Consider the following 10,622-nt stretch of genomic DNA (forward strand, 5'->3'; position numbering starts at 1 on the left):
CCCAACAAACTAGAGGTGGGGAAATGTTTTTGAGTAGTACAATATGGAAGGCCCAGAGTGAAATTTGGGTATACGTAACTTTAATAAACCGGTTTGAAATGGATCATATGAAGAACAAATAGTTTATTTTATTTATAATAAATGTGCACTCGTGCATTCAGTTCTTCTGTTGCATGAAATGTTTAATCTGCTTCATATCAGCAGCTGGTAAGCATTTTGGGGTTCAGTGATGCCTCTTTATGAACCACACATTCCTGTGAGGCTCACATGACTTCACTAAAGTAAGTCAACATGTGGGGCACCGTCTCCATATGAGATTATATGGAGCAGGACAAACGCAGTGAGATAATCTAAACCATAGGTGTCAAACTTTGGCCCGCGGAGCCATACCAAATTACTATTAGAGCTGGCCTACTGGTATTATACAGCTAATATATACATTGTTTAGTATTAAGCTTTGCTTGTTCCATATTCAGTTTTTCAGCAAAACGTGTTTGAGTCCATAAGAAAAGATTCATTCTTATATCTGGAGGAATAAATATATTTCAATAAATATTAACGTTAGCCCGCGACTTTGTTCCAGTTTTGAATTTTGGCCCACTGTGTATTTGAGTTTGACACCCCTGATTTAAACTGCTAAAATTCTAAAAATCTGAAAGTAAAGAGGAGTTTTCAGCTTAAAGAGTCCAAAAAATCCCCCAAATGCTTCTAACAAATCTTCATTTTCAACCAATTGTTGTATTTGTTTGACTTTTTGGGGTAAGGTGGTTAACACTTCTGTCACACCACTCATTGTGAGGATGTATGTTCTCCCTGTGTGGGTTTCTTCAGAATGATTCAGCTTTCTCCCACTGTCTGAACGATTGTCTCTCTGTGTGTTTGTCCTGTGATGAACTGCTACTCTGCTTCACACCCTATAGCAGCTGGGATAGGCTCCAGCACTCCCTGGAAACCCTTAAGTTGGATAACTATTGCTTGTAAATGGCCAACTGATCAATAATTAAAACTTTATTAGTTTACATAAAACAATGTTTAAAAATCTTCATACACATCAAATAATTACTTTATGAGTAAGATATTAGTGTGTAGTATTTTACAGCAGATAAAGCGTACTATAGTGAGGGTTATTGGTGATCAGTGAACCTGTTCTTATCCCAAGGGCATCAGATACTGCCATTTACTGAACCCTGCTGTCATTTCAGAGACACCCACGGGGTTTCCTTTAGCATTTTTCCTGTGACTCATTTGTGGTGGCAATAGTGATACAGGTTTCACTACTAACTCATCAGGTTTTAACCCACGCCATAGTCTTTCCCTAAACCTATTCAGACAGGGAGAGTAACTCGAGGTCACCAAAAAAGTGAAACCAAAACTAAAGAGTGAATAAAAGAGGACTCCAAGCTCACAAGCTTGTTTTGCGACGCTATCATTGCACTTCCCTAAATATCCGTTCTTTCAATCAAGTACTATAAATATCAGTTTCCATTCAAGCAATGCTTATAAATGAGCTACACAGTGTTAACCATTTACAGAGGTAAATATAATTTACAACTTTACAGTGACCCCTGCAAACAGATGTAAACCAATCACTAAACATTGTTATCAGTTAATTGTTTGTTAACATTAAATTATTAATAACCAGAATTTAATTAAGTATCAGTTTTCCATTAATACACTCACTGGAAAATTAGGTACATCTTGCCAGTACAGCTTTGAACCCCCTTGTGCTCTGTCTTAATTCTTCATGGCAAAGATTCAACAAGGTGCTGGAACCATTCCTTCGACATTTAGGTATGTCCGTATTCATAGCATCACACAGTTGCAAACATTAGTCAGGTGTATTTCCATGTGTACAATGAACACATTATCATGTTCAAGAAATCAGTCTGACAAGTTTTGAGATTTGTGACATGACGCGTCATCCTGCTGGATGCAGCCATCAGACCCTATAGGCATTAAAGGATGGACATGTTCAGCAACAGTACTCAGGTAGGCCATGGTGTTAAATGATGCTCGGGTCATAATAAGGGGCTCCAAGAAAATGTCCTTTACACCACCACCAGCAGATCCGTGCTTTCGTATTATTGCCAAATATTTGAGCCTACTATCTGTATGTTGCAGCAAAAAGACTCATCAGGCCAGAAAACATTTTTTTAATCTTTTACTTATTCTACTTCTGTGTGTGTTTTTTGTTGTGTTTTTTAATTTACTCTTATCTTCCTGTCAGTTCAAAGCAGTCTGGTCATTCACCCCTGAAGCCCTAGAAATGGCCGTGTAGGGGAATCCCAGACCAGCTCATCTGGCACCACCACCAAACACGCCTTGTTCAAAGTCACTAAAATCACATTTCGTCCCAATTCTTTTGCTCAGTTTGAACTTCATCAGGTCCTCTGGATCACGTCTACGTGCCTTAATTCATTGAGCTGCTGCCTTGTGTCTGATTTGTGTTAACAGGTACTCGAACAGGTGTAGCTAAAAAGTCAAAGGGGAGTATATTACATGTTACCTTTATTGTTCCTAAACTATTTTGTTGTGCTGTGGGTTGTTTATTATTTGTGACACCCACCTGGCCAACTTCTGTATTGCTATATTGGTCTCTGCTAATCAAAACAAAGTTATTCTGATTATAACTTTTAATCCTGAGACATTTCAGTCCTAATGAAAGTGACTTCTTCCAGCAGGAAGGATCACAAGATGTCCTTGAATGGCTTTAATGAAAAAGAAAATAGCAACATAGTCAGTCATTTCAGAGCTTTCTTTTTTATAACGCAAGTTACATCATTAGTGTCTACTTTCATAGTTTGAGTCACAGTTTCTAAATGCCTTTTACCAAAAGCTCCTTTTTATGCCAAAGTAGAAAGTATCTGGGGGTGTGATATTTGCAGATCATTTTGTGTCAAACCTCTTTGGTCTTATCCTGAAGAGAACAAGACATTTTCCAACTAATGTGAAAGGGAGGCAGCTCTCTGAAAAAGCAGGTGTTAACAAACTATTTTGAAAATATTGTAACAGCACTGATGTGACGTCAGAAGCTGCAATAGTCAGATTTCACAAAAGAGCCGCTTGTGTCATAAACACTGAAGATAACTTGTGAAATGTATGATTCAACAAAAAATGTATCACGTTGTTGAATAAGTTGCACAAAGCTAGTTACGAAAGGAAAGAATGCAATTTCATACAGAAACTCCTGATAAAAAGTAAAAATGATTTAAACTTTTATTAAACGGGGGAGTGAAGCTGCTTTATATTATGACTGTTTACCAATAAAAGAGCAGCTACTTCATATTTCATTATTTTGTGTTTCCTTAAATAAATGCTCATTGTCTATGAATTAACAGGAAGTGGCTACTCTTATCATGTAAGACTATAAAAAAATTTCACTGCTTGTGAAATCTGTGGCTTAATGTCTTTTTTTCACATTTAATCCAAACAGAGTATTATCGTTAGGTGCAAAATATGACTCATCACAAAAACAGTGAAAGGTTTTGTAGGAACTCTTTAAGTTTGTGTCTGTTCTTAAGTCACCTGGAAGTTTCTTCCACAGGCGAGAAGCAGTTACTAAAACTGAGACAAAAAGAGGACAAAAAACGTGAATAAAATGAACATTTTTTAGGAAAGCAGAAATGCAACATGTGTGTCAGACTGAGTGAACACAGTCTTTTCACTAGTGATGTACAGTTGTGATCAGAAGTTTACACACAATCATCATAGGCTTGAATATCATAGTAATTTGGGGCTTTTAATGGTTGAAATGTTCTTTTTCCAGAGTAGAATCACTGTAGAACCTTAAAGATAAGAATTCCATGTATAAGTTAGTTTATTTTGTATTTTCTCTAGTCTACACATGGTTAAAAACATGTTGGTTCAAATATGACATGAGTGATGAGAACTGGTAGTTTCTCTTTGCCAGCATAAAAAGTTCTTGTTTGATAGCACTCGTGAAATCGGCCAATGCTCAGAGCAATGGGAAAATTCAAAGAACTCAGTGAAGATCCGCCAAGGAGAAATTCCCAGCTTGTTGTTTACAAAGGAAGAGCGGTCAAATATTAGCCCATTTAAATCCTGTCCGGAACCAACAGAACAGCTAAAAAACATTTCCAGGAGATTTATGCCCATAAGTGTATGTAAACTTCTGATGAAGACCACAGAAAGGAAGGTTATTAATGATTTCCAGGGTTTTGACAGGCCTCCTTTGTCTATAAAAATGCACCAGTTTATCCCAAGTTAATGGCAGCTGCGCTGAACACACAGTTTCACAGAAAAGGGAACCTGAAGACTCCCCACCCCCTCCTGGTTCCGCAAAGCTAAAAGAATGAGAAGAATCCAGCTGTTTTGATAACCTATTCACGTAAGTTTTATGTCTTTGGAAATATTTTGAAAATTTACGCTAAGTCTTAACAGTAAAAAAAAGAATCAGTAAATTTGTCAGGATGGAAAACTCATCATTTGCTGCTTGAAGAAAGTTATTAAACTTTCTATATTGCTGCTAAATTATAGACAATCCAACATTCATGTACAATGTTTAGATTGTTACAAACACAATCCCATTGTTTACATATGAAAACAATTCATTCTGATTCTGATTAACACCATCAACTAGCTAGGAGGTTTTCCTCTGGCACTCACAGACTAATCGCAATATTGTCTGTAATCTGGAGTCATTCAGACAGACTGCTGACCTGCACAGCTTCAGACACCTGTTGACCCCTCACCTTAATCTCCTTTCAGCCTGGAGCAATCAGACACTCAGCAGTTGCACTTGTTTGTGTCGGTTTGTCTGAGTCTGATTGTTTTTTCAGGCATTAAAACCTATGAAACACACCTCTCACCAGCACTGCACTGCACATGTGTGTATTGTTGCAGCTCTCTGACATTTTCGGGTATATTTAGATCCATAAACAACCTGTCTGAGATGACAAATTATCATTCAGTGTTCTAACAATCCAACACAGTTTAAACACGTGAATTCAGCTTTGTTTACGTATCGTTTGGCTTTAATTAAATTTTTGTTTTGTTTCCAGTGACGTTCTCCTGTTTGATTTCAGCTGACATGCCTCAGCCCCTCCCCGCCTCGCCCAGATCTGCACACAGGTTAATGCAGTATATGCAGTAAATGACATTTTTCTTTATTAGTAACAGAATCCATTGAATTACAAAAATGTAATGTGAATCCCTTCACTTTTACACATTAAACAATGATTGCACCCTATACATGAATGTACTCAAGCTCATATTTTCTTTGTATTCTTTTTTTTCTTCAGTTACTGCAGATTTGTCAGCCCCAGCCATGACCTAAATCTCCGATTCACAACACACGGAGGCAGTGGTGTTTCATCATGTTTACGCCAAATTTTGACTCTGCCATGCAAATGCTGCAGCAGAAATCCAGATTTCTCACACTGCACAACATTTTTCCAACCTTCAGTTGTCCAATTTTAGTGAGCCTATACAAATTATAGTTTCAGTTTCCCATTCTTAGCAGACAGGAGTTGCATCTGTGGCATTTGTCACACGCTGCTGAAGCTCATCTGCTTTAGAAGATCAGCAGTTTCTAAAACATTGGCATCATCAACCATACAACGTTCAGTGTGACTAAAAATCACCTTTCTTCCTAATTCACATGCTTGGTTGTATTGACCATGTCCACATGCCTAAATAAGCAGCTGAACGGGTGTACCTAATAAAGGGACAAAAGTAAGCGTGGACAAACAAACTATCACTCCAGCAAACAAAATTAAAGTTAAATGGAAAAAGTCAAAAAGAAGTTTATGATTTAAAATAATTTTATTTAAAAAAAAATCATATTTATGTGTAAAATCTTTTCTTTTTTGTTTACAAATATATACATTTTTATTTCACTTTAGGAGAAAAATAAAACAGCGTCTACTCGAATGAATGTCGTTACTCAGCACAGGTAATATGTATCTCAGCACAGAATAGAAATGCGGAAACTCTGCTCCTGATTTGTTTGACTTAGAGTGCCTGAGCTTTATATTATGTTCAGTTGAACTTTAGGAGTCATTTTTACACATAATGAGGGCTGTGGGTATTATACAGCATCTCAGATAGGAAGAACAGAAGGAGCAGCATGTGTGTATGGACCTGTGGGCAAACTTGTCCTTTAATCCTCACAGTAATCACAAACAGACACCAGCTGCTCCACAGGAAATGAGGTCCCATCCTTGTTAAGTAGATTTCCCATGTGTGGTGACCTGTCACCTCTGAGTATATGCAGCTCTGCTCTGATTGGACAGATTTCAAGTGACAGGTAAAGAGAATGAGTGACCTGGTTATATACACATGCGCACACACACACACACACACACACACACACATAGCAGGTTATCTCCACATGGTTAGCGTGTTTTTATGCCACATGATGAAATATTGAAGAAACAGAGGAATGTGTGTGTCTGATGTGTGTGTGTTAAACTTTACTGTCTCTTTCATAACCGACGTGATGAAATCAGAGGCCAAGTGTCTGACTCAACTACGGCCTGCCACAAGAACACACACAGACCGAGAACAACACTCCACAGCATGCACAAACTCGCACACGCAGAGACACACACTCATTTAAAACACACACATTTGTTCTCTTTTCTGACACACACCGTCCTTAGTCTCTGGATTACCACCTGTCTAACACCTGTGCTGCTGTGACACTGATATTTTGATCTCCAGCTGACTAAAGCTGCAGTCAAGCTGTCTGTGTATTATAGCTTTCAATCGACTTCCTGTATTTGGACCCGCTGCTGGTCTCTGCTCTGTTCTGGTGGTCTCTCTCTCTCTCTGTGTCTGTCTCTCCCTCTCTGTGTTTCGCTTCAGGGCATCCTGATCTGTTGAGCCTCAGGGAAACACACTGAGTTTAAAATTTGGCTAACAGTGGGAGCTTTTAAAGACCGTTAAAGCCCTGAGGTGGTTAGACAATAAAACACCCTTGAGCGTATTCTTCGCCTGGGACCTGTTCGCTCTGTGGTCTGTGCTAAGTGCTGCATAAATCAATTGATAGCTGATTTTTTTTCCACAGTAGTGTTTCCTATTGGCTATATTTAAGAGCTACATGAATATTATAGGTGTACTTTCATGTATTACAACTAGGCCACTTGGTGCCACCACATCTAAGTGCAATATAACAGGTTTTGTTCATTACATAATCAACTGTTTACATGCATTTATGGTCTCTCACTTTTAAAACTCACAGCAATAAACAGTATATAACCTTTCTTTTTAGGGACTGTATATCACTGTAGGCCTGATGTTTTGTTTTGTTTTTTCCAATTAATGTTGCTATTGTGTCTGTATTATACTCTCCACCTACATTTAGGCAAATGTCTATGAGATCTATAGACTGTATTTGAAAGATGGATGTAGCCACCATGACATCATCAGGCTTTGTAATGCCTCCAGTTGAGTGCTTTGAATGTTGCTCTTGACAACTGATGACCATAAAGTAACAACTTATTAAAACATAAAGCATACGCTGCTTTATGCACTTTTTTTTGACTCTAAAAGCATCAAGTTACCAGCAAATTAACCTCATCCTACATTCAAGGTTTGAATTGAAACTACTATCTGAAACAAAAAAGTGTTTAGCAAGCTCACAAGTTTGTTTTTTTGCAACCAGAGGAGTCCCTTGCCATGGCCATCATTTATATACAGTCTATGGAAGACAAAACTGCAATCCCCTGCAGTTCACAAATAAACAAACAAATAAAAATGGATTTCTGTATAAATAATTTTGACTGTGAATCTGTCTCAAAGTAAAAGCAGAATCCATTTTAGTGAGTGGAGGTCTAGGATGTCCTTCTGTACAGAGTGATTTTAAATGCGTTCTCCATTTAGTACAGATAGTAGATGGTTTTCCATTTAGTGCATGCTGGTGCTGGAGAGGTGGCAGCAAATCAGATTTTCAAGCACATGAAAGCTTTTTCGTCCTTTTTTAACAATTTTTACTGGCTTTGTGGAAAGTTGAGCCTTTGGTCACCCAAGCGATGCTTTTTCTTCCAGTTAAGTTTGCAGAGTTCATAGTTCATAGTTGTGGTTACATAGTTGCTACTTTCATCTAAGCACAGGTCTTACAAGTCCCATTCTTTTTAGCAAAACTTTTCTCTTACACTGTTCACCACAGGATGGTCCTGCCTTTTTTCTTCTGTGTTATGTTATAGAAATGGCCATTTGATCAGACTGTAAACATTTATTAAAAAGCTGCAGGGAGCTAGTTTCTGGACTCCCCTGACTCTATACCACAGCTGGAGAGTGCAAAGTTAGCACTCCATGAACGCAATAAGTAATTTTTACACTTTGCAATAAAGAAAATGATTCATCCAGAAATGAACAGCACTGTGACCGTGACTCAGAGCTGTGAAGTCCGGGCACTTCACTATAAAATGTACTGTAAACAACAGTATGGCACGATCAACTTTGTCTATTTAAAGGACTGAAGAAGTATTTTAATGAGCAGATGAGCATAAAAAAATTCAGTTTCATGGATTTCTTGATGATTGAGAAACAATTACAAAAGTTCCTATAAACAGCTGAATTACATTTGCAGACTGATCTGTTTTGGGTTTTCCTGCTTTATGAAATATTGTTTAGGTGCTAATAGGCTACATAAACTTTAATAGACTTGTTTCTAAAATTAATCTGTATGTGATTTCATATTAGAATACATTAACAGGATTTTTTTTTAAATGAATGGAATTTGCATGGATGGCAGCAGAAAAAAAAAAGTTAAAAATGAAAAAATAAAAATAAATGAAAGATTTAATAGGCATGAGCAGAACTTTCATTATCAAATGCTGATCTGATAGCAAATCAGCAATTCTGGACAAGTTTACAAAACCCATGAAAGCCTACGTATTTATTCAATAGTGAACACAGTGAATAAATATTAAAGACATTTCCACATATTGAAAATTACTTACAGCAGGATTTTAGATTTTTCTTATGCTATCATATGCCATTGATAAGCCCTCGTTAAAATATGTTACTTCTTTAAGAGTTCATATCCAAGCACAAGACCCCTGTGCTTCTTCTGTTATTTAGAAACTGATTTTGGCACCTCTAAATGAAAGACAACCATTGTTGCTGCACAAGAAGGGACGATCACTTCAAAGTACTCTTCGCAATGAAAAGCAACTAAAGCCTTCAAAGTATGATCCCTCAGATTATTAAAATCACCATAGCCTCATTACAGTACATATTATTCCTATCAGTTATAATTGTTGTGCTTTTCCTTTGATTCTTTTTGTAGAGTGAAACCTGATCTTGTCTCAGCCTCCTTTGTAATCCCCACACACACATACACACACAGAGGTCACCAGGGATGATGCAAAACTGAGATAAGAAGACACTTAAATACTGTATGGATGCATGTGTGTGTGTGTTGGGGGTGTAGTTCTGTATAAACAGTCTCTCACACACACACACACACACAGAGGCCAGCCTGGGATTGTCTCTGTGATGAAACCAGCAGTAATGTCTGCTGTTGGCATGACGACTCCATCCTCTGTGACATGACTGTGTGTGCACATGTGAAGTTGTGTTTTAAGAAGGTATCTGAACTTTGACCTCCACGCTGTGTGTAGAAAGGGAGTAGATCTCACTAAAGAACTAAGATATCAAATGATTTTAGCTGTTATAACAATAACATTTTTACATGATGGTTTCTATCTTCCATTTCTGATTCAGTAACACTTTATATGCATGTGTGTGTTTGACTGAAGCAATCTTCACTGTATGTAGCCGTTTGACTACAACAGGTAATCAGTGTTCAGTGGATTTACTTTTGGCTGGACAAGTTAAACCTTTTTTTTAACTCATCGTGAAATTATTTTGAATGGCGTGGGTTGTCTGTCGCTGTTTGTTTGCTTGCTATCTTAAAAATTATGGACAATTTGCACTGAAAACATTTCAAAGAGCTGAGACTTGTAGACTTGATTAACTTTTGAATTAGAAGTCAGAATCCAACTTCAAGGATCTTTTATGGTATTGGGGTTTTTTGTTTGTTTGGGTTTTTTTTACCAATATGACACAAAGTAAAAATGGAAATTTAGCATCACATTGTCAACAAATATATATTACATCGACACAGGAAAAAATATCAGGAGAAATTGTCTTTCCATTGTCCAAAATAATGTGATCGATATATGCTTCTGGATGCAGGGACTCAGTTCTTGTTCACATTGTGCTTCAAGATTGAGAGTCTTATAATGTTCTAGTTTAAAATGTTATAAGGTGTGTTGGACATCTGTACGACAGATGTTGCCATGTCTTTTTGTTATTATTCATTTGTTTGTTTTCTTTTCTTTATATTTGCAGGTCACCGTGCACTTTAGCCATAAAGTTACAGGCTGTCCACTCCTGCCTGTAACTAACGTATTAACAAACTCTCTCAGTACTTTTCAGGAAGACCTATGAAATGCAAATCGACAGCTTAGCTGAACAATTTGATTTGTGCTGCTTGAAGTTGGGTTTGTGCTTTTTACCTTAAAAGCTGATTTCATTTTTGGGCTTTTCTCTAATTCTGCCGTCGCTCTGTGAACCATTCAGTCGTTACCTTATCTGTTAGTTAAGATAACACAACATCAATTTTCACCTTGCTGAATTCCATAGAAACT

Source organism: Astatotilapia calliptera, chromosome 5 (assembly GCF_900246225.1).
Source record: "Astatotilapia calliptera chromosome 5, fAstCal1.2, whole genome shotgun sequence".
Taxonomy (NCBI): domain Eukaryota; kingdom Metazoa; phylum Chordata; class Actinopteri; order Cichliformes; family Cichlidae; genus Astatotilapia; species Astatotilapia calliptera.